Here is a 21933-nt window from a genome sequence, read left to right as displayed (position 1 = left end):
ACCTCACAGAAATAAAGCCCATGCTTTCCGGGATGACACTGCCTCTCACTGACCACCTCAGTGATTTCCTTCTGGTCTAGGAAAGGACTGGCTGGTCTGCCGTCACCTTTCATAACTAAAATTTCTGAGCAAGATGAAGCAAAGAACCTTCCCTAACAAAATAAGAAACAGGTCTTGGTCCAGTGGGTAAAATAATGTGTTCTGCAAGCATGGCAACCTGAGTTCAGTTCCCTATCACTCATGTATTAAGCTGGGATGCACATGCCTGGAACACACACACACACACACACACACACACACACACACACACACCTCACCCCTGCAGTGTGGGCAGAAAAACATGGTTCCTGAGAACGTGCCAGCCAGCTACTCTAGCTGAAATACACTTCAGTGACAGACCCAGCTGCAAGGCAATAAAATGCAGAGCAACAGAGAAAGATACCGAACATTCTGCTCCAACCTTACCTGTGTGTAGCCACATACTCAGGTACACACACACACACACACACACACACACACACACACACACACACACACGCAAATCCATCCTAAAATAAGGAACAAACACTGTGGGCTAAGCCTTTTGATTGCTCCAGTTTAAAATCTTGGGTGTACAGGAGGAGAAGCCCAGATGGAGCCCAGCAGCTTTCCAGGGTGAGCAGAGAGAACCACAGGGAGAGAGCAAGACAGCTGGAGTTCAGAGAGCAGAGCACTTCGTCATGAGACCCACATCAAGGCCAGACTCTAGGGATCTGCAAAGCATTCCCCAGAATACTCAGTCTAGTGCCGACGGAACATTTGTACAAGGAAAATGCCTGGGACTGGGAAGCATGCATTCCTAAGGACCGGAGGTAGCAGCATCAGTGTTTACATGAGTCAGAAACGCTTCCTCTTCCGTTAGCCAAATGGGCAGTTAGTTCTCAAGGAGGGGCTTATAAGACATGAAAGCAGAAAGGGGACTATGAGGGGGTGAACAAGATGGCGAAGCAGAAGGAGGACTGTCAGAGGGAAGGGGTGAACTACTGAGAGAGAGGGATACGGAGGGCGGAGGCCGTGGGGGTACCAAACACGGACCTGGCCAGTAACTATGAAGACATGAACTACATAGCATCCTGAACTAGTGACTCCACTTTAAGAACACAAAGGAAAAAAAAATATCGGTACATAAAATTCTACATAGAAAACACTGAAACAGTATCCTGAATTAGCGCAGACTGGATGTAATCTCCACCAAGAAAGGTATGGTTGATAAACTACCATACAGCCATACTGGAAAGACGAAGCTAACAAAAAGAATGAATTAGAACTTCCTTGACCTCTTGGCAGTACACAAGCTACAAGCTAGAACATGCAAACAAGAAGCTGGAATTCCTTACCCTATATATGAAGAACTCATACTCATGGACTGTTAATAAACACCCTTTCGATGCATCTTTATCCAAAAGTGGCTTGAGGGAGGGTCGATACATTCAGTAAATTCAAAGGATAAAGCTGAACCACAAAAAGCAGTGCAAAGGAGATGGTTTAGCAGGTAAGAGCACTTGCTGCTCAAGGATGAAAACCCAAGTTCAGATCTCCTACCCCACAGAAGCCCAGCAAGGCTTCCACCCTCTGCTGTGTGTGTGTGTGTGGGGGGGGGGGGGGGGTTAGAGGCTAGAGGGTCACCCAGGAAAGCTAGGCAGCCGGACGAGCCTTAAAATAGTGAGCTCCAGGTTCAGTGAGAGTCCTTGTTTCAAGAGAATATGGTAGAGAGTGATGGGGTAAGTCACCCAACATCTCCCTCTGGACTCTTTATGTGGGCACACGGCTACATGCACTGGCATGCACATGCACATGCACATCTCCCACATTGAATCTATGCTCAAGACAGCCTTCCTTTTCTTTGTAGTGGAGAAGCAAGTGGGGTTGAGCTGGCCCAACTTCTACTCTGCTTATGTTTCACCCCACAATCCTGACACTGAACTCCTGAAAAATGAAAGATGTTGGGCCAGCAAGATGTCACCAAGCTTGGAGAGAACTGACTGCTGCAAGTTTCTTCTGTCCTCCAACTATGTGCTGTGACAAGCACACACACACACACACATAAATGTTTAAAAAAAAAAAGAAGAGTTTTTCTATGCAATACTGGAGTCAACGGTATGCTTAAGTTGTAGACACCAATTTGGTTGGAGACCAGAAATTACAAATGATGCATATAATAAAAAAAAGAATTACTTGGATGAAAACATAGTCTAGCACAGCAACACCCTTTTGAATGTTTCTTAGTATAAGAGTTGAGATTTTTGGCCAGAGAACTTAAAATAAAACAGATACATGAGGTCATATCATCTCTCCTAAGAAAATGAAGGGCCTTGCTGTAATAATAGACCCATGTGAAAATAATAAAAAGACTATGGCTATAATTCAGAGAGAATAGCAGAGTTCCAAAACAGAAACACCTGAATACTCCCCTTACTATAAAATCACAGAGACACATTCACTAATGCAGCATTCTAAGTGCGAGGGGCCTACAGTCTTTGGATTTTGTTCTAAGCATAATGAGGTTAGGGGTGGAGGCTCAGCAAGAACAATTTCTATGTGACAATAACTGTCTTTACTCATCTGTATTTTGTGTTGATATTATGTTCCCACCCCTTGGGGCCACCCTGCATCCTGATGTAGAAGCCTCTTCTTAAGGAAAACTCTGCCCCCTTCTCTCTCTCTCTCTCTCTCTCTCTCTCTCTCTCTCTCTCTCTCTCTCTCTCTCTCTCTCCTTCCACTCCCACAAGGTGTGCACCCCTCAACCCCCCTCTCTCTTTCCCTCTCTCTCTCTCTCTCCCTCTCTCTTTTCTTTGTCTCTCTATTATAATAAACCACTTCCACATGGATGTAGTGTCTGGGTTGTGAATGTCCACCCGCCGCCATGCCCGCATGGGGTGGGTTGCCTGCCAGCCCACCGCTGCATCTGCCCAGCATGCCAGCATGTTTCCCTGCAGGACGCCCTCCGCATCCCCGCGTAATAATTTATAACATTTTGACTACAGTAGAGTAAGCATTCTGAAATTCCAGACCATTCTAAGAACTCTTTCTTCTTCCCTAGACTGTATTTTTGTTGAAAAGGGCCACTTGTGGACTGTCAGAGTATGTTGGGTAGGGGTTGGAGAGAAAGTATCTGGGTCTTCAGTCACTATGTGGCATCCACTGAGACCTGTACCATGCTTGATTCCTGAAGCGAGGTTGTAGCAGGCTTTCTTTTGGGCCACCAACCAGCTCCCAAGTTATGACATGGAGACTTATTATTACTTATGAATGCTCCGCCTTATCTTAGGCTTGTCCCATCAGCTCTTCTAACTTAGTTTAACCTGTTTCTCTTCATCTGTGATTTGCCTTGGAGCGTTTTACCTTTCTTTCATTCCGTATGTCCTGCTCTATGTTTGCCTGGCTGGCCCTGAGCGTCTCCCTCTCTTTCTCCCTCATTCTCTCTTCTCTCATCTGGAGCCTAGATTCCTCCTCCTACTCTGCCTGCCAGTCCTGCCTATCCCTCTACTGCCTACCTATTGGCCATTCAGGTGCTTTAGGCAGGCGCTTTAGGCAGGCAAAGCAACACATCTTTACATTGTTAAACAAATGCAGCATAAAGAAATGTAACACATCTTTACATAGTTAAAGTGATACTCCACAACACTAGGTCCTCCTTTATTCCCATACACAAAGACTTGGTATGGTGTCTGTCTCTCCTGGCCCAGCAGAGCAAGCAGCTACAGAACTGTCCCAAGTCCTTAACTGCCTTCCTCCAACTCTTGAACACAGGGAAGAAGTCAAGTCTTGTGGAATGAGTGGGGAGAAGCAGAACAGGATGGGGCCACCTGGAACAGGATATGATGTCATACTTTCGTTTCCTCTCTACTGATAGCTGGGAGTGCAGGGAAATCTGGCTTTGCTGCCTTAGGACACCTCTCCAGGGATCAGAGGCCCCAGTCTCTGTGGTTTTCCGCTGTTTTAGTCACAAGGTGATGGCAGGGAGAAGTCACACCTTTGTTTGCCCTCTAACTACATCTACAACTGTATCTTCCCCTAACACTGGGTGCAGAAAAAACTGATTACGGCAACATTGCTGTCAAAACCATAAGGCCTTTCTCTATCTCTACTCTTTCACTGCTCTCATGCAGAACACTGGGGGAAGCGGGGTGGGGGGAGGGGGGACAAGCAACAGGAGACAGGAGAGAAGCTTCAACACTACCACATGTTGGCCAGCTGTGCGATGAAAGCCTTACTGTGGTCGTTTGCTTTTTAAATGCTTTCTAAATGCTGGTGTGTGCTGTGACACATATTCTGATCATGTTATGTGAATTTGGGACATGTATAAAAACCCTTCTAGTCATTGCCATCACATGGATTTTCTTCCCTCTTCTGCAGTAAGAAAGGGTATCCAACAAAACCCTAAAAGTCTGGGAAAACAGTGCCTGTTAGCTGCAGGCAGAGACTGCCACTTTGGCTGAATGAAGCAGGGATGGAGTTCACATAAAAGCTCTGGAGAGGTCAGGAATTGTGGAAGGCTACAAAGTCAAGAAGATGCTCTAAGATCTGTGGAGCCCAAGACAGCAAAAGAGTTCTTCTCCTGACCACTGGGTACCATAGCTGGCCCACTAAAGCCAAAGTGCATCTAACCAGACATGAGGTTTAGAGGAATCCATACAAGGGGCCGCCAAAGCAGAAAGCCCAGAATCCAGCAAAAGAATGTCATGAGGCAATCACAGTATATTCACAACAATTACTATTCTCCACTGTAATTCCACTCGGCCTCTTTCTATATTGGCACATTCTTGGCTGTCAGAAGACTAGTCAGAGCTGAAATATTAGGCTGAATTACACACAAGTGTTATTTTCTTAAGTCAAAACTACTTGAACACTGGCAAAGTCCTATGGCTTAACCATACTAGGGTGGGCTAATGTAATCATTTTTTAAGGTTTGGCCCAGGGAATTCAGACATAATTTCAAGACTGGGTTCTCAGTCTTTACATCATAAAGAATTATCACTTAGAAGAATTATCACCCAGGGAACAGATCCAGCAGAAAGATGTAGACACACAAAACCACTTGCTGATTATGTACTGAGCACATACCCCAGGCACATAGGTGCAGTATCTCCTAAGGCACATGCCCAACACACAGGACTCCTGGTACTATGAATTACCAGGAACTGCAGTGGACAGAAAGGACTCTAGCTAACAGAATCCACACCGAGACAAGAGGCATCTGAGCTACTCTTTGCTAGCTGCATTAGATCTTTACATATTACTTTATTTGACAGAATAATCAAGTACATCTAAAGAAACATTTTTAAATTTACTGGTTTTAGTTACATCTGATTTTGACACAACTTCCCTCATAACTCTCTAGGCCTAAAATCTTTGATGATATTTATTCATAGTACTCTTAAATATTTGTCACAGAGCATATTTAATTTTCTTAGTGTTTTCTCTGTACAGTATATTTTCTAGGTGTATAGAAAGAGGGCAAAGGAATGTCTTCTTTCTGAGGGGTATTGATTTTGGTCCTAATAGCAGCATAATCTATTGCTTAGCCTGAGTACTGGGTAGTGATTATGCATATATCACTTTTAAGATAAAAGTTTCCACTATGTGAAAAATTACATGTCATTTTCCATCTGTGTTAACTTTTATTCTGGAGGGGAACTCATGAATAATGAAAGAGGCTGTCAATTCTTCCTAAGTAACACAGAAATTCCTTCAAGCACTAAATTGAAAATCACACAACAAATACATCAGGCATCCTTCAGACATCAACGCTGTGTGCTTCCTAAATCATATAATTTATCTCGGAGATAAAGGTGAAAAGAGTCACCTGAAGAATAATTCATAGGAAATCTGTTTTATGGGGCGTTAAGATGCCTCAGTGGACCTGAAGGCATTTGCACCCAGTGTTGACAACTGGAGTTCAAGCCCTGGGAGCCACGTGGTGGAAGATGCGAACAGACTCCTGCGGGTTTTCCTCTCTGTGCACATGCACACACATATATACACATACACACATGCGCGTGCACGCACACACAAATGCAATCAAATGTTAAATACATTTTTAAAATACTAGAAGCCCTTGCTGAACACTAAAACAATTTAATAAACAACACTCTGATGAACCTAATAAAAACAGCTTTATCTTTTGTTTAGATTTTACATATTTATCTTTACATGCATTTTACTAAAATAAAGTGTTTAAAATTGTGGCAGTAATAAATTCATACTTCAAAATAAAGAAGTCACTAAACATTGTTCCCAAGGAAACTATTAAACTGATTTTAACAGGGTCCTATGTTTTTAATTGCATACTCTTTTTTTGCAAACCACATATTTTCCTTTCTTCTTTTTAACATTTCCTAAGGCTGTTTATATGGCAATACTGTAACTGGGACCTAGGGAATTAGGGTCCCTGACAGAAATACCATGCTAAGAATGAAAGCAGCCCAGCCCCAAAGCCCAAGCATCAGGAAAACGACTCCTCTCCCAGGGAAGTGTATCTCCCAGCAGTCCCCAGACTGGCACACTGGCACCAGCACACACCTCCTAGCTTTCCTTTCACCTTTTCTATACTTTGTAACACTTCTATGAGGGGGCAGATCAGATGAGGAACTTTTCTCTCCACGATTTGGTGCAAAGTTGTAAATACGCTCATTTTTATACACGTGTGCTGATTAAGTATGTGCATATGTGTGGAGGTACACATACAGGAATGTGTATATATGCAGACATATATACATGTCTTTTCCTCTTAATCTAAGCTTGTTTGGGGGCCCAGAGCCAAGCTTTATAGCCAAGGGTCAGAAAGGAAAAAAAAAAAAAGCACATAGGACATTATCTGATGGTGTCTCCCAGTTGGAGAACAGCAGCTATTTTAGAGGCATAAAATTGACAGGGAATAAACGTTCTAATTTGTTTATGTCAGAATACAAAATAATGGCTTCATTGTGACATTTTCTTCGTCATACTTACCCCATTGTACTCCGCTCTTATTTTCTACCATCTCCCTTCCCCGCCTTCCTCCTTCCCTCAGGCTGCTCCCCTTCACTCCCACAGCAGTCTCTCTGATTGCCTTCAAATCACCCAGATTCTATCCCTGTGGTGCTCTGAATGAGGATGTCCCCCCCATAGGCTCACCCATTTCAACAGTTGGTGGCACTGTGTGGGGAGGTTCAGGAGACAAGGCCTCCATGGAGAAAGCATGCTGCTAGAGGTGGGCTTGGAGAGTTTAAAGACCTGGTCCTTCCCAGCTCCCTCTCTGCGCTACGTGTCTGCCACTGAAACCGCGAGCACTCGGTTTCCTGCTTCGGACCCCACGCCACCTGCTGCCATTTCGCCTTGTCATGAGGGACTCTTATCCCTCCAGAACCCTAAGTTCAAATAAACTATGTCTTCTCTAACGACAATCGCTCTCCTCTGTTCCTCCACCTGCCCTTGAAGTCTCTCCCTCTGCTGCTCATTTCCTTTGCTACACAAAAGTTTTTTAATTGCACTCAACCCCACTGGTCAGTGTTGGGGGTTGTTTTCTGTGCTGCTGGAACCCTTTTCAGAACATCATTACCCATGCGTAGATCCTGAAATGTTCTGACTTATTTTTCTCTAGCCCTTCAGAATTTCGGGTCATCTTTAGGGCCTTTGCCCCATTTTGAGTTTGCAGAGCACAGCAGGGACACAGCTGTACTCTTTCACATGTGCCTAGTTTTCCCAAAACCAGGTATTTAAGAGGCACTCTTTTCCCCAAATACATGTCTTTGGCACCTTTTCAAAGATTAGGTGGTTCTAGCTACGTGCGTCTTGATTCCTTGATCCTCTATTCCATTCCATTGAGCTCTGAGTCTGTTTTATGCTTGGATCTTGCTGCTTTTGCTACCATGACTCTGTAGTGTACCTTAGGAACAGTATTGCAATACCACCACCAGTGTTGTTTCTGCTTAGGATTGCTTTGGCTATTGGGGATGTCTTTTGTGCTTTTGTGAATTTCAGGCTTTTTTCCCTAGTTCTATGAAAAATGTCATTGGAATTTCGCTGAGAATTGTGTTGAATCTGCAGGTAAGCTTTGGTTTTTAAAAAGCCATTTTTGCAATATTAATTTTGCTGATCCATGAGCATAAGAAGCCTTTGAATCTTCTAATGTCTTCATTCCTTGGCTAGGTTTATTCCTAGGTTGGGGGTTGGAGTTTTTTTCATTGTTTTATTGTGTAAAGCTATTATGAATGTGGTTTTTTTCTGATTTCTTTCTCTGCAAATTCATCATTAGATTATTTCTAAAAGGTTTCTAATCACCGGGTGGCAGTGGCACACGCCTTTAATCCCAGCACTCGGGAGGCAGAGCCAGGCAGATCTCTGTGAGTTCGAGACCAGCCTGGTCTACAGAGCGAGATCCAGGACAGGCACCAAAAACAACACAGAGAAACCCTGTCTCAGGGGGGAAAAAAAGTTTCTGATCCTTTTTTATTTGGAGAAGGGAACTGTTGCTGCTGTTGAGACAAGTATTATGTAGATCAGGCTGGCCTGGAACTCTTGCAGGAGGATCATGGAGTGCTGGCATTACAGGAACATACCACCATGCCTCAGGCACATGCCACCAGGCCTTGCTAAAACCACCGATTTCTGTATATTGATTTGGACCTTCAACATTGCTGAAAGTAGTTTTCCAATCTCTAAATTTCTTAGCGGTATCTGGACTCTTTGGGCTGTAGGTTCGTGTCATTTACAAGTAGAAATATTTTGATTTCCTCATTATTTCTTGCTTGTATCCTTTCTATTTTGCTGTCGTGTTTCTTCAGGTAAGACCTCCAGACTACATCAAATAGATCAAAGTTGGCACCTCTGTCTCATTTCTGATGTTAGGGAAAATGCTTTCAGATTTCCTCCGTGTGGTATAATGCCTGCTGTAGTATAGGCCTGTCGTACACAGTCTTTATTATGTTGAAGCATATTCGTTCCATTTCAAGGCTTCTATCCTTTTCTGAATCCATTAAGATGAACATGCGATCTCTGCCCTTAAACCTACTAATGTACTATATTATATTTGTTTATTTGCTTCCATTGGACCATCTTGCATCCCCATATAGAAACCAATTTGTTCATGGTATATGATCTTCTTAATGCACTCTTGAACTCAGTTTGCAAGTGTGTGATGGATAATTTTATGTTTATGTCCATCAGAACAAATGGTCTATAAAGTTTCCCTTTTGTTGTGTCTCTATCTGGGTTTGATACCAGATAATAATGTTGGCTTCAGAGAATGAGTTTAGTAGTGTTCCTTTGGAGGAAATAAACTATAAGCAATAAAGATTTCAGATGACTAAGGATATTATTTTTCATTCATTTAAAATACCCTGACGTTGGGGCCGGAGGGATGGCTCAGTGGTAAGAGCACAGGCTGCTCTCCCAGAGGACCCAAGTCAAATTACTACCATCCACATAGCAGCCAACAACCACCTATTGCTCCAGTTTGAGGGGTCGAATGCCCCTTCCGGCCTCTGCAGGCACCAGGCACACACATGCTACACAGATATACATGCAGGTAAAACACCTATACACATTAAAAAAAAAAATTTGTTTGGTTAGTTTTTTGTTTGTTTTTGTTTTCCATGACAGAATTTTTTTGTGTAATCCTGGCTGGCCTGGAACTCATTCTGTAGACAAGACTGGCCTGGAACTCACAGTGATCCATCTGCCTCTGCCTTCTGAGTGCTGGGTTTGAAAGTGTGCACCACCACCGCCCAGCTAAAATTAAATTTTTAATGTCACACTAAAAAACTAGAGTTTGTAATTTGCATAAAGGGACCGTACTTGTAAATGAGTTATAAAACAGCCATCACCTATTGTAGTGACAGTTTTATATGGACATCTCTGTTTCACTGCAAAGGACACTTCAACTCAAAGATCATTTCAGCTGGGCATTGTGGCATATGCAGTCCTATCGCTTAGCATGCTGAGGCAGAAGGATCTGAACGTCAAGCCACTTTGAGCTACATGGCAAGACTCTCTCTAAAAAAGACTATTCCAAATAGAACTGACAACTACAGCTTTCTTAGCCTGTCGATCAGAGCTGTTTGTGTGACTGATGCCAATGGTCTTAGCAAAGGCTACAGAGATTTGCCTGCTTTTCTGAAATAGGGGAGCTGCTGCTGGTTTTCTGCGCAGTGCTTTTAGATTTTCTTCTTTCGAAGTACCGGGGACTGAACCAGGGCTCTGTGCATGCTGGGCAAGTGCTCTGTGACTGAGCTACATCTTGAGCCCTAGATTTTTTAAATTGCCATCTTTAAGTGTTTTTGCAGAAAATCTTTATAAGATGTGAAGGTAAAACCTCGTGCTTTTCACACTGTTTCTCATGAACATGCGGGTCTCATATCTATAAATAGAACCCATAATTTGTCTGGAGTAAAGATGTGAGTGTACATGACTACTGACTGGTCCACACTGAAGCCAGCGCTAAGTACAGTGTAAGCACAGTCTACTTAGGAGTAAGACATTATCAAAATGGCTTCCTTTTGTTTTTTGGTGGTTTTGTTTTATTTTGCTGTTTCAGTTGGTGTGGTTATTAGGTTTTGAGAAAGGGTCTCACAGTTTAGACTAGCCTCAAATTCACTATGTAGTCAAGGATGGCTTTGAACTTCTGATCTTCCTGACTCTACCTCCCATATCCTAGGTCTACAGTGTGCACCACAATAACCGGCCTTCAGAATTCTGTAATGGAGAAATCTAATTGTATCTTTCTTGTCCTTATCCCTAAAGTAAGTGGGCAAAGTAACAAATGATTTGTTTAAATGATGATAATATCTATATCGTTTCTGATTTGGGGGATAATATCATCTAAAACTCCAACAATTACACTCTGTGGTAACTAAAGATCAAAATGTGCTACAAAAGTTCTACCCCATTACATGAAGTTCATAAAAGAAAATATTAGGGAGATTCAGAATATATATGATTAAGTTGCCTAACTAATAAGTCACTTATAGCAGTCTCTAAGTTCAAACTTCAGCACACATATATAAAACCAGAAGCCAGTTCTTTTAATTACTTTATGTTTCTGTGTATGTGTGTGCATATGCACATGTGCGGGCAGGTGTCGGTAAACGCTGAAAGGGGACAGCAGAGTCCTTGGACCTGGTGTCGTAAGTGGCTATGGACCAACCAATGTGCTGTGGGAACCAAACTCAGGTCCTTCGCAACCAATGAGCCATCTCTCCCGCTCAGACTAGTCTTTTATGTTTGAAAACACTGGCTGCTCTTAATCAATTTACAGAAGAACTCTATTTAAAGAACGAAGTCAAAGCTTACTTAGGCATCTGTCTCTGTGTAAGGTCTTTCGAGTGAAGCACAATTTATAACTCAGACTAAATAGCAATTATTTTTAGGTTATATATTTTATTAATACAACTTTTATAAAATCTTTACGATCGTAACATTCCTAAAATAACAGTGTCTAATTACTGTCTTAATGTGCTCTAAAAATAACTAAAACTGGGTTGCTGAGTTACTAAACACTCTATATACACACATAATTATAATTTTAAAAAGCATGAGTCATGTCTCTGTAACTCAATAATCTTGCTTTATTCATTTCAAAATAAGTTTAAAATTATAATTTTAATATAAGATTCATAAGAATAACTATTTTAAAGAAAATTTCTCAACTGTATCATTTGTAAGCACTAAAAACTAACTTATATTGCAAAATATATTTAAAATGTGGTTGTTTTTTAAATATATTGTTGTACTTTTTGAAAGTTACATGTGTTTACACAATGTGTATGGATCATATCTATCCACCACTTCCTCTCTCTAATTTTCCCTCATACCCCCCCATCTCTCTCCAAGCTTCATGTCTTTTCATTTTTTTGTTATATATGTGCTCTTAATGAATAAACAGTAATTCTTCCATTCTGTATTCGCAGTCTACAGCCCTGTGGCATGTGCCTAAGGAATTCTAAAAATGTCATCAGTATAAACACAACAAAGCGATTGAAGTTTAATTATTGAAATGTAATTCCTGATATTCTGTATGATTACATTCTAGGGAAAGACTAAACTTAGAACTTTTTAGACAATCCCTACTGTATTTCTCCTTGTTTTTACGATTTGTTCACTGTTAAATAGTGAGCTTTCTTTCTGGATGCTACTCCAACGGTGGCTCTTAGATGAGATCTGATAGAACTATGTAGGTTTTACAGATAACCTGGTTTCAACATTGTCAGTATACACTGTCAAAATTGTGCATAAGGACATCTGTTCCAAGATGCTTACTAGTGGCACACACCTTTAATTCCAACACTCAAGAGGCAGAGGCAGGCGGATCTCTGAGTTCTAGGCCAGCCTGGTCTACAGAGTGAGTTCCAGGACAGCCAGGGAGACAGAGAGAAACCCTGTTTCAAAAAAAAAAGGTAGTAACATGACGATGCTAATGATCATTTTAATAATGGATAACAGACTACAGGCTACAGGTTAACTTAGTCTAAAAGCTACTCTTTCTATGGCAAATTTTGAAAGAACACCCTTTGTTGCTCTAATTTGGCAAAAAAGAAATAAGGGAGTAGTGGAGGCTTTGCTTTCTTCTGCCTACTTTTTCCTCCTATGTAAGAACAGACTGCCCACAGGGACCACACCAAACCCTCACAAGGAACTCCATGATCAATGACTTCAAAGAACAAAGTTCATCCAGGGCTGGGGAGATGGCCCCATGAGTAGAAACTCTTGCTCAGCTAACGTGAGAACCAGGGTGTGAAAGTCCACCGTCGTGCACAGACCAAGCATGGCTGCCCATGTCTGCAACCCCAGCACCAGCAGAGAGAGGCAGATCCCAAGGCTCACTGGTCAGCCGCCTCGCTGAAAGGGTGAGCTTCTGGTCCAGTGAGACCATGTTTCAAAGCAATAAGGCGAAGAGTGACAGATGAATGGCAATTACAAAAATAATTATAATTATGTGTCCGTGAAGAGTTCAGTAACTCAGGAACCAGTTTTACTTAACTGTAGAATGTGTGAAGGCAACAGGCACTATTTACGATCGCCAGGATCATAATTTTTACGAAAGTTGGGTCAATGAAACTTATATTCTAAAAATAATATCTTATTTAATCTGAGTTATAAATTGAACTTTACTGAAAAAGAACTTAAAAAGAGACAGATGCTAAAGTAAGCTTTAATTTTCTTAAAATCTAATCACTGACAGTCTTCTCTAGCCTCTGCATGCCCCTGCACAGGCATTTGTACTCACACTCATGTGCAATGCACGCATGTGCATGTGCGCGCGCGCGCACACACACACACACACACACACACACACACACACACACACACACACACACACACCAGTTCGTTCAGAGGCAGGGAGATTACCAAAACAGCCTACCAACAGCAGTAACTAAAGCGGAGGGTGACAGAGGGGCAGTTCCTACCCATGTTACCCACCCTTCCACTAGAGGCGCTATCAGACAGCTTCCAACCTGAGCTCCAGTTTACAATCTCCTCAGAGGATCTTTCAGTCACAAGCATAAAATTACCTTTTTACTCTCACGCTTCAAGTGCTGGTGATAGGATCCACACCTTCATGAGGAACAGGCAGGCAGCCAGATGGCACAGGTCCTCAAATCCAGACTGAGGAATGGCCCCAAATAAGGAGAAATTAGAACAGGGGTGCTAAGCCTGAGGACCATGGGAAGAGCATGCTGGAAGTAAAAATGGCGTACCTCCAAGTCCCTGCTTCTCCCTCGGGACACTCACCTCCCTCCCTGCTCTGAGAGTGACAGGGATTTACACACACATAAAAGTCCCACCTTTGTCTCTCTAGCTGTCCCACGGCTGTGGGCAAGACAGAGGCAGATTAAAATTGGTCTCTCACCAGTTTGGGCCAAACTGTAAATAAATTTATTTTTTAATTTTGATAAATGTTAATGACTTTTTCTCTCAACCTGGTGACAACATTCAGACCCAGAATCAATAGCTACAAACATTATCTAAACCAAACTCACATGTTAAATGTGAGCTAGGTGGTCTATAGCATACTCTGTTTTACTGTGTGGTTATAACAAGAATGGTTATTAAAGTTATCTTTTTAAAAAAAAAAATAACTGATCTGTGATGCAGTAATGTCTTACAATACCAAGCAATTTCTTTCCATGATTTTCAGTTAGGAGATTCTTTCTAACGTCGGTGTAAGTTATTATACAACCATGTCACATATAATATGAAGAAAATGAATAAGATTTTAGAATCACTCTTCAGTCACCTAATACTTCAAAGAAATCAAAGCAGGAAATGCTTTTTGTCATTCCCAGTGTTACTATTTTAAGGAGACCTGTTTCTACTGCCTAAATCCATTTCATTTTTAGATGGTTTTCAGAAGGGATCTGAATTGTGTTTCAAAATAAAGGCTGGCATAATGCTAAGACCAACTTCAATTTAAAAACTTTATTCTTCTCACTTAAAATAATAGTTTCAATTTATTACTATGCAAAACCATCAAACAAAATTTTAAAACATCTCATTCTTTCTTTTTTTTTATTTTTGGGTTTTTTTTGGGGGTTTTTTTGTTTGTTTGTTTTTTTGTTTTGAGACAAGGTTTCTCTGTGTAACAGTCCTGGCTGTCCTGGAACTCACTCTGTAGACCAGGCTGGCTTCGAACTCACAAAGATCCACCTGCCTCTACCTCCCGAGTGCTGGAATTAAAGGCTTGAGCCACCACCACCCGGCTAACATTTCATTCTTAAAAGCAAGTCTTCAAAATGACAGCTTTGTGTAATGAACGTCATCCTGTCTACCACAGGCAAGCGCAAAGAAGCCGTCATGTCACACACTCACACCAGCCCAGGTCTGCGTTTCAGCTTGAGTACTTGAGCATACCCAACTCTGACCTTATAAACAATTAGAAATTCTCTCAGTCCTGGTGCTGGTTACTTGTCCCATTGTCGCGCTCAAAGACCTGACAAAAATTATGAGAGCCAGAGGCTTTTCAGAGGCTTTACCTTGGCTCTGAACCGGCATGCTCTCACGGTTTGCCGTTCTATTAGCACAGTAAGCAGGAGTCCCAGAATGGCTGAGAAACAAAAAGCTTCACTAAGTGAGAGGACATGCCAGGATGACAGGAGAAAGGGGAGGTGGGGCTAACAAACCCAGACGCTATGAATGACCAATGAGGAAAGGCATCTGCGAGGTCAAGACAAGAACAAAATGATGAAGCGCTGTTGGGACGATCTTTTTGTACTCTGTGATGGTGTGTCTCTGTTTACCTTACCTGCTTAAGGCACCTTCTGATTGGTTTAATAACGAGGTGAATGGCCAATAGCTAGGCAGGAGAGGTTAGGCGGGACTTCCAGGAAAAGATAGGAACTCTGGGAAGAGAGAATCTGAGCTGGGAGATTCCAGCCAGATGCAGAGGAAGTCGGAAGGACCTACGGTACTGAGGAGCGGTAATGAGCCACGTGGCAGAACATAGATTACTATAAACAGGTTAATTTAAGTTTTAAGAGCTAGCTGGGAACAAGCCTAAGCTAAGGTCAAGCTTGCATAATTATTAAAAAGTCTCCATGTCATTATTCGGGTGCTCGCAGTTCAAAGAAAGAACCAGGAGCCAGGGGTGACGTCTCTGGGCCTTGGGTATGATGGATTGAAATGAGCAGCCTCCCCACCAACAGAAACTACCATTTCAGATTTAAAAAAAAAAAAGCTGGCTTTCAGCTAAGCCAAGAAGGTAAAGAAGTATTCTCAGAAAATGTCTGGGGAGCCCAGCAGCTAATTTACAAACGGACAGATTACCATACAATTACCCAGCGCAGAATCTGCAAAGTGCCAGGATTTGTACATGGCAGCTCCGCCCCTTACCAACAAGTTCCTCAGCCTTATTTTCTCTATCGAGTAAGCGAGGGCGATGACGAGCCTACCTCACATTTGTACTGCAACTAAATGAACTCATCTTTGTAAGCTGACTACAGGGGCTAGAGAAAAGACGGGAGGTTAAGAGCTCTTTCTGCTCTTGCAGAGGACCCAGGTACAGTTCCCATCACCCACATCAGGAGCTTAACTCCAGATACAGTGCCCTCTTCTGGCCTCCACAGGCACTTGCACACATGGTTCACACACACACACACACACACACACACACACACACACACACACACCACAAAGTAAAATACAACGAATCTTTACAAAATATTTTTAAAGCCAGGCAGTATATACACACACACACACACCACAAAGTAAAATACAATGAATCTTTATAAAATATTTTTAAAGCTGGGCAGCGGTGGCACACGCCTTTAATCCCAGCACTTCTGGGAGGCAGAGCCAGGAGGATCTCTGTAAGTTCGAGGCCAGCCTGATCTACAGAGCGAGATCCAGGAAAAGCAAAAACAAAAAAACAAAACAAACAAACAAAAAAAAACAGCCACAAAAGGAAGTTCATTCCTGTGTCTGACTGAAAATTAAGTAAATGAAAGAGAGGACGAGGGAAGGGGTTAAGAGAGAAATAAGGCCGGGTGGTGGTGGCCCATGCCTTTAATCTCAGCACTGGGGAGGCAGAGGCAGGTGGATCTCTGTGAGTTCCAGGCCAGCCTGGGCTACCAAGTGAGCTCCAGGAAAGGAACAATGCTAACAAAGCTACACAGAGAAACCCTGTCTCGAAAAACCAAAAAAAAAAAAAGAGAGAGAGAGAGAGAGATGAGGACGAAGAGGAAGCACGGAGGGTGTCGCAGGCAAACAGGCAGAAATAAAAGTGCTGTCTCAGGATGGCGCGCAGCAGCCTGCTCTCTGGTACATGAAGGAAGTGTGGCAAAGTTGTCCTGACATGTCCAGGCCATAGGGTGAAGGGTCGGCAAGCTCCGGAGACACCAGCAGACAGGAAGTCCAGACCTTCCTGCGGTAACACAGCAGCCTGGGCAGGCCCAGAAACGCTGGAACGGAACAAATTCCTTACAAGGAACCAGAAATGGTTTGTCCTCTCCATCTTGGGGGAAATGACAGTCAAAATAGGAGAAAGCATAATGCTCAAATGAGCGTCCTAAAGCCTTCCATTTTCTCCTTTATGAGAAAAATGTACTTGGAATCATTTATCATACTAACCAGGGGCACTTTTCTCATTTTGAACAAAAGTATGCAAAGACCATTATAATTCCAACCGGCTAAAGTTTTAGCAATCTCTCAATCTAATAACCTTCTTAACAAATTGCATTTTGCTTAAGAAAATGAACAAAATTCTATATCCATTTCTATGCAAAAAGCTTTTCAGAGCAATTTCATCATTGGAAATGTAAAGAAATGCGACATAAATTCAGTTTTCTGTCTCTTCATAATCTCTAAGGCTACAGGATCATGCTAGGAAAGGAGCTGGTGCTTTTTTACTCTGGGAAACAAGACCAAGGTAAGATGTGACCCAGAGCCCCTGAGGTCAAATACTGGCATGTGTCCAAGAGCCCCCCACAAACCCACAGGTACACGAAGGAACGCAAAGATGGACTTGACCTCTTCATGACTCCAGCACAAAACAACCACTCAGATCAGAAGAACAAAAAGAATTAGTAACAGCATATCTGCTTATGTAATTCAAGGCTGATGGGGAAGGGGGCGGGGCGGGGGGGGGCACAGACACAACATATTGTTTACTTTCTTATGTTGATGGGTTAGAATTCTATAACAAAAGACAAAGTAACAAGAAAAGCACACAATTTTATTTAGAAGTTTTATGTGACTTGGGACACAAAAAAATACTGAGGACCCCCCCCAAAAAAGCAGGTAAACCCCTGTGGATTTTTTTTCATGTATTTTGTGTATACAGTGTTCTGCCTGCAGGCCAGAAGAGAGCATAAGATCACATTCTAGATAGTTGTGAGCCATCATGTGGTTGTTGGGAATTGAACTCAGGACCATGGAAGAACAGCCAGTGAGTGCTCTTAACCTCTGAGTCATCGCTCCAATCCCAAACTGTGTGTCTTTTAAGGTGGGTTTAATCAAGTGGATAGTTACAGAGAAGTACAATTAGATGCAAAGTGTGACTGACGACTGGGAGAACTTAGCAAAGCCTCTCTGTGTCCCCATGCCTCCAGAGAAAAGGACATTCCTTTCCTCCAGATACAAGGAAGACAACCTCTCAAATTTAAGCCAGACAACCCGCTTCCATGGATGGTTAGAAAATTCTTCCTAAGTTCTTAACCTTCTTCAGAGGAAGGGCAGGAGGTCAGAGAATGACTTGTCAGCTTCTCAAATTCAGTCCTTAGTTTAAAATGCTTTTGGAGATGGAAGAGAGGGCTCAGTGGTTAAGAGCACTGGCTGCTCTTCCAGAGGACCCGGGTACAGTTTCCAGCACCCACATGGTGGCTCACAACCATATGTACCTCCAGTTCCAGGGGATATGTGATGCTTACTTCTGACCTCCATACATACCAGGCACACGCGTGGTGCAGAGACATACATGCATACAAAACACCTATGCACATAAAGTAAAAATAATCAGCCGGGTGGCGGTGGGACATGCCTTTAGTCCCAGCAATCGGGAGGCAGAGCCAGGCAGATCTCTGTGAGTTCGAGGCCAGCCTGGTCTACAGAGCGAGATCCAGGACAGGCACCAAAGCTACACAGAGAAACCTTGTCTTGGAAAATCAGAAAAAAAAATTTAACTTAAGAACTAAAACTTCTCTCAATTAAAATTAAAATTAGATAAATCACACTATTTACATCCTTTACAAATTTTCCTGCTCCCTATTAAGTCTGACTAGCTCTGCCGCCACTGTTCTGAACAAAATTTTAATATTCCCTATGTAGGCATAAACACCACACACACACACACACACACAGTTTATAACAAAGTTTTTTAATGATCTCCTGACAAAATATATTCTTCTGAAAGTTAGAATACACCATTTGAACAAATAGTTAGATATGCTATAAAAACAAAATTATTACTAAATTAATGCACTGATACCATTAGGTAGCTAGTCAGCTATCTGCAGGCTTAGGGGGTGTCAGGGAGTAGATCCCGTCTCATAACCAACAGTCTGTATAAACAAGGACTAGAACTCCAGGACTCTGTTACTGTTGGAGGAATGAGACCTGAGTCATATCTCTGACCCTTGAGGGAATATGACATCCTGAACTGCCGCAAAGGTCATGGATCACTATCTAAAGCTGGTTTCATGAGCCTTAACCCTTATAAGGTTACTATCTGGAAGATTACCTGATTAAAAAGCAAGGAGGTACCATCGACTCTACCTAACAGGGTCAATTACTAGACAGGAAAATCCACCAGGAAGCTGGCTGGTGCAGACCCTAGAAACCTGCCTAATGTGCAGATAGTGGTTCCTTGGCCACTGCCCACCCTCATCTTCAGAGGGCTTCACATTACTCTGTAACAAGCCTCACCTACCTGTGTGTCTTCTTTGGCTTCTTTCAAAAAGATCAGGGAACTGAGGGAGACCAGAGAGAGATCCTAGTAATGATGCTGTTAGACTCATATAACCTGATCCTGAAGAATTCCTTTAAAACTAAATCTAGAGACTAGGGGTGGAACTCAATGATAGAACATACACTAAGAAGAGCCAAGGCCTCCATTCGATCCCCAATACCAAAAAACAATCCAATGACTATAAAGAAATAAAATACTGAAAAAATGTCTATACTCTGACTATATGAGTACGTCCATAAATGGGGGTACCAAGTAAACTCCAGTGCCAGGCATTCCCAGTGCACTGCCTAGTCCTTGACAACTGGCAGTGTGGCACACATATATAATGTCAGCAGTTGGGGAGCTGAGACAGGAGGATTGCTTCAAGTTCAGAGTAGCCTGGGCTACATAGTGCCAAGCCAGTAGGGGATACAGAACAAGCAAACACTTTTCTCAAACCAACAACGTAAATAAACAAAATCTGTTGCTTCAATGTGTAGATAAATGAAAATCTCCCATGACTATTAAAATACCGAGATTTCTTACACGTATACATGAAAACAATAAACAAAAGCAACAGTACAATGCTCTCATAACAAGTTAAAAGTGAGTTTACCAAGCGGTAATGTTTTCCCTACGTTTTCTATCCTCTGTAATGTTTTGCTGAAAGTTTCAGAATATAAATACTTCTAAGCAGTAGTCCCTAATGCATCTGGAAGAAAGAAAGGAATTACAAGGGCAGAGGCCTTTGCTAAAATGACAAATGAACATCCATCCGTTCCTGTTCCCATTAAAGCTGGTGAGATTTCACATTCTTCACCACACAATGGAGCTTTCATCAATGCTGGAAAATACTTTTGTGAGAAGATTTGCAGAGAATGGATGGAATTCTTAATGTTGCAAGCACCCATTGAATTATTGAAAAGGACAATGACTGAATGGCTAATTAGAAATGTTTCAGTGATATTTATATTACAAAAGAAAAGATTTAAGTCTAGCATTTTCTCTTGAGTAGTCAGTCAGAAAAAAATACATTAGGGTTGTTGACTGTGGGCATCGATTCTGGAATGCTCTGCCCTCAAAGCTCTTAGAGATGCCTTCCCTTTGGCCAGCTAATGCTTTTTAAATCCTACTTGACTTCTAAGTGTCACTGTTTGAATGGTTACTTGTACATACTTCAGTCTACCCTACCCCAAAACAGGGCTTAAGATGACTCCAAAGAACTGGATAGCATGATAAATGATGAGAAAATAAGGGGAAAGAAACAAAGGCGGACTCGAACAAGAAAGACAGGCCAAGTGTCCTGCAGTCTAAATTAAAATAAGTTAAAGCCTAAGCCTTTCGACAGCAAAGCCTTTCTATCTCAGGAAGCTTGAGCTAACCATCCAATAGCATCATATCAACAATGATTTGTTGGGATCAGAGAGATGGCTCAGTGGTTAAGAGCACAGGCTATTCTTCTGGAGGGCCAGGGTTCAATTCCCAGCACCCACAAGGCAGCTCACAATGGTCTGTATTTCAAGTTCCAGTTGAATCTGTCACCCTCATACAGACATACATGCAGGCTAAACACCAATGCACATGAAATAAGAATTTTTTTAAAAAAGCAAAAAACAAGAAGCCTGATCCTTTTTTTAAAATGTTTTAAAAGAAACCAGTTTCGATACTGAAATTAAAAAATAAATTCTGGTTGGGGTGGAGATATAGCTCAGTTAGTAGAGGATCTGACTAGCACACACAAAGCCCTGAGTTCAATCTGAGCACCCATAACCCAGGCATGGTGATGCATGTTCTCAACTACAAAGTGAGTATGAGGCCAGCCTGGGCTACATGAGACTCTGTCTTAAAACAAGAATATATTTAAAAAACAATTTTTTCAATCAGCCTTTTTGGTTATTTCACATTTAATTTTAAATACATAAGTAAACCTTCCATAAATCATGTACTTATAAAGTCTTAAAAAGAACGCAAAACATTTGAAAGCAACTTTGCCTTACCACTCCTATAGAGACACGGTTTTATGTAAGTAAGCATGCAATTTGCTGATGGTCTGGTTTAGTCTAGAAACGTATTTCTCATGGAGTGTTAGAGATGTTCTTGCAACAAGTGAAAAAGGAAAGGAAAAAATGAAAAAAGCATTTGACAAATGCACCTAGCAAAGATATAGTTAAAATATTCTCTCCACAAAAGGCTAGCATACATCCTAGGGTAGGTTGTTCGCATTCTTAAGATTTTGTTGCCATTATCAATGACGGCCCATTAGAAAATTCGGTAATTCAATGTATCTACTTTTATTTTTTACATTTATTTACATGTGTGCATGTGCACACACTCACACTTGAGCACAGTGACTATATGGAGGTCAAAGGCCAACTTGCAAGAGTCAGCTCTCTCCTACTATGTGAGCCAAGAGGATCCAACTCAGTCAGGCTTGGTGGAAAGCGCCTTCACCCACCCAGCCATCTTACTGACCTCAATTATCTTCCATATTTTTATATTGATACTTTATCTGGTAACCTTACTGAACTCTACAATGA

General features: G+C 42.0%; 1 protein-coding gene across 2 annotated transcripts in view; it reads right to left on the bottom strand.

Moving 5' to 3' along the window:
- Positions 1-21933, bottom strand: part of Akap7 (A-kinase anchoring protein 7) — a 137351-nt gene that overhangs the window by 80038 nt on the left and 35380 nt on the right. The gene's annotated exons all lie outside the window — the stretch shown is intronic.

The sequence above is a fragment of the Peromyscus eremicus genome, chromosome 8b (assembly GCF_949786415.1).
Source record: "Peromyscus eremicus chromosome 8b, PerEre_H2_v1, whole genome shotgun sequence".
NCBI classification, from domain to species: Eukaryota; Metazoa; Chordata; class Mammalia; order Rodentia; family Cricetidae; genus Peromyscus; species Peromyscus eremicus.
Note: the sequence above shows the minus strand (reverse complement) of the source record. Positions and strands in the feature narration are given on the sequence as shown.